Raw genomic sequence first — 7,663 nt, 5'->3', positions numbered from 1 at the left:
TACAGTACAGCTCAATACAACAACAGTCAACAGTGGACTGGAGGATGCAGACCAGAGAAAGACTTTCGTCTTGTTTACATCAGGGTCCCCCATTTTCAATTCATCATATTTCATATCTAAATCATATAATATCTCATTGCTAAATATATGCAATATATAATCTAATAATACAATAATCTAAATCTAATATATAATATAAAAATGCTAAATGCATGGGTATTTTATTTTGTCTTTAATGTTAGCTTGCAAACTCAAATACTGTCTTGGTAAGCCTCATAATGAATTGTTTGGGGAAAAAAAGAAAAACATCGTGATGCGTATCGTGTATCGCCGAAAGGTCAGAAAATATCGTGATATCATATTTAGGCCATATCGCCCAGCCCTAGGTCAAAACATGCAGAGGCACTCTACAAGAAGAGCCAGAGCCGACTCTACATCCTCAGAAGGCTGAAATCCTTCAACATCTGTACTAGGATGTTGAGGATGTTTTAGGAGTCAGTGGTGGCGGGCGCCTTCTTTTATGCTGTGGCCTGCTGGGGCAGCAGACTGAGAGCGGGGGACACAAACAGGTTGGATAAGCTGGTCAGGAAGGCCAGTAACGTGGTAGGGATGGAGCTGGACTCTCTAGCGTTGGTGGCGGAGAGGAGCCTTGCTAAGCTCCATGTCATCAGGGACAACCCCTCCCACCAACTATACACAGACTTGGCTGACAGAAGGAGCACGTTCAGTGCTAGACTAAGACTCCCAAGATGTAGCACTGAACGGCACAGGAAGTCCTTCATTCCGACAGCCATCAGACTTTACAATGCATCACTGTGCCTCACTGCATCACTGAGCACAGGGTGACAGTTACCATCTTCCTGGACTTTTACATTTAAAACATCATTGTTCAATATTACACTTACTGTAGATTTCTGTATATTTTTACTGTATATTTTATATTTGAATGTATATACATAACATAGGAAATGTAAATCCCGAACCGTATTTTATTATTATTATTTTATTCTCAAATCCAAAGCAGACGGCCGTCGGCTGTCGCTCAACGACAATCGCTTAGCACCCCACACCAGACATGACCGTTCAGGTCCATTAAACCGGTACGTGGCCGTCAGATAGACTCATTGGTTGCGCGTAATGTAGGATAGACCGGTCTATCAGTCTATCCTACATTACGCTTGTGACGGAGACAGGCTTTCAGAACCTTCATTTGGGAGAAATAAATAATACGTTTAATAATAAGTAAGACAACGGATACGTTTAACGAATTCCATATAAGTCGATAGTTTATTACGGAGCTGCCACACCTTTATTATTTTTTGTGATCCACTTTTTCTCCTGTTTTTCTCTGATTTCCTCCCATCCCAATTTAGTCGTTATGCCAATTCCCCCCTCCCCTTCCTGGTCGTTGCTCGCATGTGCCCCCCACTGGTCGGTCTAGGGAGTCCTGAAGTCTATCAGATGCTTCCTCCGTCACATAGGAGACAGCCAGCAACCTCTTTTCACCTGCCAGCGCGGACTCTTATTGGTGAAGTGTAACGCGTGGGAGGTCACACTACCTTCAACATATCCCTTCTTTGCTGTGCAGGCGCCCTGACCGACCTGTAGGAGTCGCTGTTTACAACGACCAGAATACCATCCCACCGGCTTCCCTCCCGCTGACTCTGCCAATTGAGCCAGTATGACGGCCGGCCAAGCCGGAGGCAATGCTGACAGCCGGATTCGATACCGGTGTCTCTTGCGTTGGTGACGAGCACTTAGACCGCTGCGCCACCCAGCCGCCTGGAGCTGCCACACCTTGAAGTGCCGGTCCGTAAAAATAATGCCAACATTAAACTGGTCCGTGGACATCCGATAGATTTTTTTCGTTTCCATGATATTCACACGCCAAACCTCCCTATGTTATTCTATGTCAAAAATACAATTCCTACAATATTACACATGAAACGGCAACAAGATAGATGGATAGATAGAACACTTTATTGCCATTTCAACACATGGTTGTCTTGGTGCCAAACATACAGTACATACAGTATAAATACATACAATATAAAAACACACGAATACATGCGATGCAATCCCCACAACAGAGAAGAAAAGGAATACTCTTACCCTTTGTTTACATTGGCCCCCAGCTGACATTATTTCTCCTCATTGGTTGCGCGTAATGTAGGATAGACCGGTCTATCGAGAGAGAGATAGACCGGTCTATAGAGAGAGAGAGAGAGAGAGAGAACACAACTCATTGACTGCCTTAAATTAGCACACACATCCCATCTACAACTAATGTTATTTATTTAAATAGTTCCTGTTAATTAATAATTAACATAAGTAGCATGGTAATAATACGTAGGTTATTGATCAATGAATGTATTGATAGATAAATGTATATTACAAATGATACACCAGTAGAAGTCATGTTATTTCCTCATTGTCCTTGCTGTCGTCTGCCGTCGCCTAAAAAAAATAGGATTGAGGCGATATTTAGCCAGGCGACAGAAGTTGCTGCGCGATCGTCACTTGAAAATCTCCTGCCGTGTGGGTTGTCTCATTCATAACAATGGAAGCGATACAATTCTGTCGGTCGCCTTGCAAAAATCGCCTGCCGTGTGCGGCTCACTTTAGGCTTATTTTATTCTTTATTCTTAGGCTTATTTTTTTTATTCTTGTTTGTGACTAATTGTGTTGTCTACCTAAATGTTTACTGTGAGCGATTTGTAGTGCCAAATTTCCCTCAGGATGATTAACACAATCGCGGCCACTGGGATGAGTCTAATTAATCTCAAGAGGACCAGGAAATGTAAACAGACGTGGGGCTGTTTGTAGAGCTAAATCTATACTTTATAGTATTGCTATCTGTCCATTCTCATTGTCAATTGAGACCATAAACCGTCCCTTCAAAATGGCTTAAAGAAAAAAAACGTTGTTTCTTATTATTGATTACCAATAACCGTGTTTGTCTAAGTAGCCACATAGGCCGAACGCCTGGTTGAGTATCATAACAATTCCCGATTGGGCTGTACTTTACGTGAAAAAGATCTTACCGTGGTCCGGTGGGATCCCCCAAAGCATTTCCCCGTTATCGATCGCCATCTGGTAGATCGATATGTCCATTGGCTGATGATAAATCCCCTTATTGCATGGTGAAATCTGCCATCTAAAACGTAATCCAAGGTACTGGCTGCACATCCAGAATCCAGCTACTGGAAACTCAAAAAAATAGTAAAAAAAAAAGAATGCTCCGTTCAGCAACAGTGCACACTGCATTATCGCGACAGCGCCCCTAAGAGGATCTGGCCGGTATTGCACGTTGGCGAATTCAAAGAGTAGGGTAAATCTGCAGTGCCGCTCGGCGACCTTGAATAGGTTATTAAAATGGAATAAAAGCAAAAACAACTTGCTACGGATATATCCGTCCCTCCGTCCACAACGGGTGGAATCGAAACACGGAGATCTCCGTGGCTGGGCGCCAATGTGTTAAAGTATTTCTATACTATTGTATTCTATATAGCCTCGTTCAACATCGTCACCAGTTCTCCCTGGTCATCTTGAAGCTTCTTTGAGTCACTTCTCTTGGTGGAGAAATAAGTTTGTCTTGTTTACATCAGGGTCCCATATTATCAATTCATATTATGATTAATTGAAAATGAGGGACCCTGATGTAAACAAAACGAAAGTCTTTCTCTGGTCTGCATCCCCTTAACAATTGTGTCTATTGAGCTGTACTGTATTGTACCCATTCTGCAATCTGTTAATAAAAATTTCAATCAAGCTAGCACTAACGTTCCCCAATTTTCAATTCATAGTGACATTTATGACATACACAACATACATGACATTATGACATTTATGACATAGGGACATACAGATACAGGTATATAGTACCGTTACATTTGTCACATATACGATATGCAAATATACAGTAGTGTTACCCAGAGATCCTAACAGTAAATATATACATCTGATGGGGAGGAGACTGTACATTAAGAGGTGGTGGGTGGGTGGAAAAAAATATACACATACGGTGGGGAGGAGACTGTCCATTGGGGGGGGGTTGGACATTTACGGTGGCCAGTTTCGAATTGCAGCCTCCCGTAGGTGCTCTTTGAGAGTGGTTTTGAATGTGGGTAGGGAATAGGATTCACATTTATTTTACGGCTGTTGGTAGGGTGTTCCACATTGTTGTGGCATAATTGCGAAACGTGTTTGGTCCCTTGTTTGTATGATAACAAGCCTTTTAGTTCATGGTGCAAAAAACGAAAAGAGTCAGGTGTGTGTTTTTGCAACGTATGCCACAGGAAATTACCGTGTGGCAGTAATGGGAAAAGGGTGCTAGCTCGCCATCAATCAGAAGCTAGCCACAAGACTTGCATTTGCGCTCTCCAGCACACAGCCTCCCTGCTTGGCGTGACAACCACAACAGTAGGGTCTATAGTCACAGTCAGGACAGTAGGCTCTACAAGTAGGCTCCCCTAAAACGCTAACGCTATTAAAAAAAAAATACAGTAGAGGTTAAAATAAGAATATGACTTGGCCTGAAAAAAAGTTCAGTCAGGAGATTTTTTTTTGCTTTAATCCCTGTAGAGCGCTTAGAGCCTGGAGGTCTAGCACTGGAAATTGGGGCGACAGTGGCTCATGAGGTAGAGCAGTTGTCTGGTAATCCGGAGGTTCCCGGTTCGATTCCCATTTCCCGCTCCTCCCGGGCAGCGTGTCGATGTGTCCTTGAGCAAGACACTTAACCCCTAATTGCTCCCGATGAGCAGCTTGGCACCTTGCATGGTTGCCTCCGCCATCGGTGTGTGAGTGAATGGGTAAAATGTGAGGAACAAATTGTAAAGCACTTTGGATAAAAGCGTTATATAAATGCAGCCATTTACCATTGAAGATGAAAACACAGGCGTCAGGCCATATGAGCTCCTCTAAGGTTCCTTAACGCAGAACAGCATCAGGTCATATGAGCTCCTCTAAGGTTCCTTAACACAGAGCAGCGTCAGGTCATATGAGCTCCTCTAAGGTTCCTTAACACAGAGCAGCGTCAGGTCATATGAGCTCCTCTAAGGTTCCTTAACGCAGAACAGCATCAGGCCATATGAGCTCCTCTAAGGTTCCTTAACGCAGAGCAGTGTCAGGCCATATGAGCTCCTCTAAGGTTCCTTAATGCAGAGCAGTGTCAGGCCATATGAGCTCCTCTAAGGTTCCTTAACGCAGAGCAGTGTCAGGCCATATGAGCTCCTCTAAGGTTCCTTAATGCAGAGCAGTGTCAGGCCATATGAGCTCCTCTAAGGTTCCTTAACACAGAGCAGCGTCAGGTCTATGAGCTCCTCTAAGGTTCCTTAACACAGCAGCATCAGGCCATATGAGCTCCTCTAAGGTTCCTTAACACAGAGCAGTGTCAGGCCATATGAGCTCCTCTAAGGTTCCTTAACACAGAGCAGTGTCAGGTCTATGAGCTCCTCTAAGGTTCCTTAACACAGAGCAGCGTCAGGCCATATGAGCTCCTCTAAGGTTCCTTAACGCAGAGCAGTGTCAGGCCATATGAGCTCCTCTAAGGTTCCTTAACGCAGAGCAGCATCAGGTCATAAGAGCTCCTCTAAGGTTCCTTAACACAGAGCAGCATCAGACCATATGTGCTCCTCTAAGGTTCCTTAACACAGAGCAGCGTCAGGTCTATGAGCTCCTCTAAGGTTCCTTAACACAGCAGCATCAGGCCATATGAGCTCCTCTAAGGTTCCTTAACACAGAGCAGTGTCAGGCCATATGAGCTCCTCTAAGGTTCCTTAACACAGAGCAGTGTCAGGTCTATGAGCTCCTCTAAGGTTCCTTAACACAGAGCAGCGTCAGGCCATATGAGCTCCTCTAAGGTTCCTTAACGCAGAGCAGTGTCAGGCCATATGAGCTCCTCTAAGGTTCCTTAACGCAGAGCAGCATCAGGTCATAAGAGCTCCTCTAAGGTTCCTTAACACAGAGCAGCATCAGACCATATGTGCTCCTCTAAGGTTCCTTAACAGAGCAGCATCAGACCATATGCGCTCCTCTAAGGGTCCTTAACACAGCAGTGTCAGGCCATATGCGCTCCTCTAAGGTTCCTTGAATTTGCGACTCAATATTCTGTAGAACAATCTTGGTGACTGATATGCAATTATCCAGCTTACGAGTTACGACGCATGTCATGAGCCGGGCTGTCCATTCTCCTGTATTCATCCGTTCAGATAACTCCTTATGAATAGTGCTGACGTGTTCCTGTAGAACATCACTGGGATCTTGTTTTATGACAGATATTTTAGCCACTTTCGTTAGAGCTTTCCAGCGATCATACATGTTGTCAAAACAAAGTAGTAGCCTTGTCGTTTTTGTTTCCTGTAATTCCTTTCCCTTTTCAGTCAACCTGCGGTCTCGTTCACCTCTACGAGACTCTTCACATGGTGCTGCTTGTTGTACAACATTAGACTCCTCTGCGGTCTCGTTCACCTCTACGAGACTCTTCACATGGTGCTGCTTGTTGTACAACATTAGACTCCTCTGTGGTCTCGTTCACCTCTACGAGACTCTTCACATGGTGCTGCTTGTTGTACAACATTAGACTCCTCTGCGGTCTCGTTCACCTCTACGAGACTCTTCACATGGTGCTGCTTGTTGTACAACATTAGACTCCTCTGCGGTCTCGTTCACCTCTACGAGACTCTTCACATGGTGCTGCTTGTTGTACAACATTAGACTCCTCTGTGGTCTCGTTCACCTCTACGAGACCCTTCACATGGTGCTGCTTGTTGTACAACATTAGACTCCTCTGTCTGCTCTGGTTCTGCTGCTTGTTCTTGGTCAGGTGCTACATACTGTGACCCTTTACTTGCTTGTTACATCTTGAATTATTTGGAAATTATATTTACCCAATTAACTTCACATGAGCAGTATATTAACAACAAACGCTTTTCACAAAATATTAACGTGAATACGTTAACCTCTTAAGCCCGACAATGATTTTATGCCATAAATCCATCTTACAGACTATGAATTAATGTTGTGTTTTTTTTGGTAATTTGTACATTAGCCATTTCCTAATGTACAAATGAACCAATCTCTCTACCTTTGAAACACCACAACTTTAACATTGACATAATCTTCACAATTCTGGCTCTGTACAACACCATAATGGACTTCAAATTAAATCAAGGTGTGCTTCGAGTGCAGACTTTCAGCTTTCATTTGAGGGTGAACAGTATAGGAGTTTCTACATGTGCCCCAACTCAAGTAAAAAGATAATTTAATTGGTCAAGCTAACAATCCAATCCAAGTATTTCAGCTATCCATAGTTATCTTGTTTAGTTTGGAGAACCTCAAGTCTCACTCCATTTGTTTACATTTTCACCTCCTGACAACATCTGATCAACCTCCAAGTTGTGATTGACTTGTTGTTACTAGGCTTGAGTAAATTGTAATGAACCTAAGGAGAATATCAATTCTTTTTTAATTATTATTTCTTTTAATCTTTGATGGTGAATAACACCATGCTAACATTGACCAGACGTGAAAAATGGCCACTTAGCTCAAATCTCCCCTTCCCAATGGCAGAGTTCAATCTGGATTTAGTACCACCAGGCGCCCCTGACAGGGCAGCAAAAACTGTGAATGAAATCAGTTACTTTTTTATAATGTAAATTGCTCG

Source organism: Notolepis coatsorum (genome assembly GCF_963971535.1).
Source record: "Notolepis coatsorum genome assembly, chromosome: 1".
In the NCBI taxonomy this organism is placed as follows: domain Eukaryota; kingdom Metazoa; phylum Chordata; class Actinopteri; order Aulopiformes; family Paralepididae; genus Notolepis; species Notolepis coatsorum.
The sequence above is the reverse complement of the archived record's forward strand: the minus strand, read 5'-3'. Positions refer to the sequence as shown.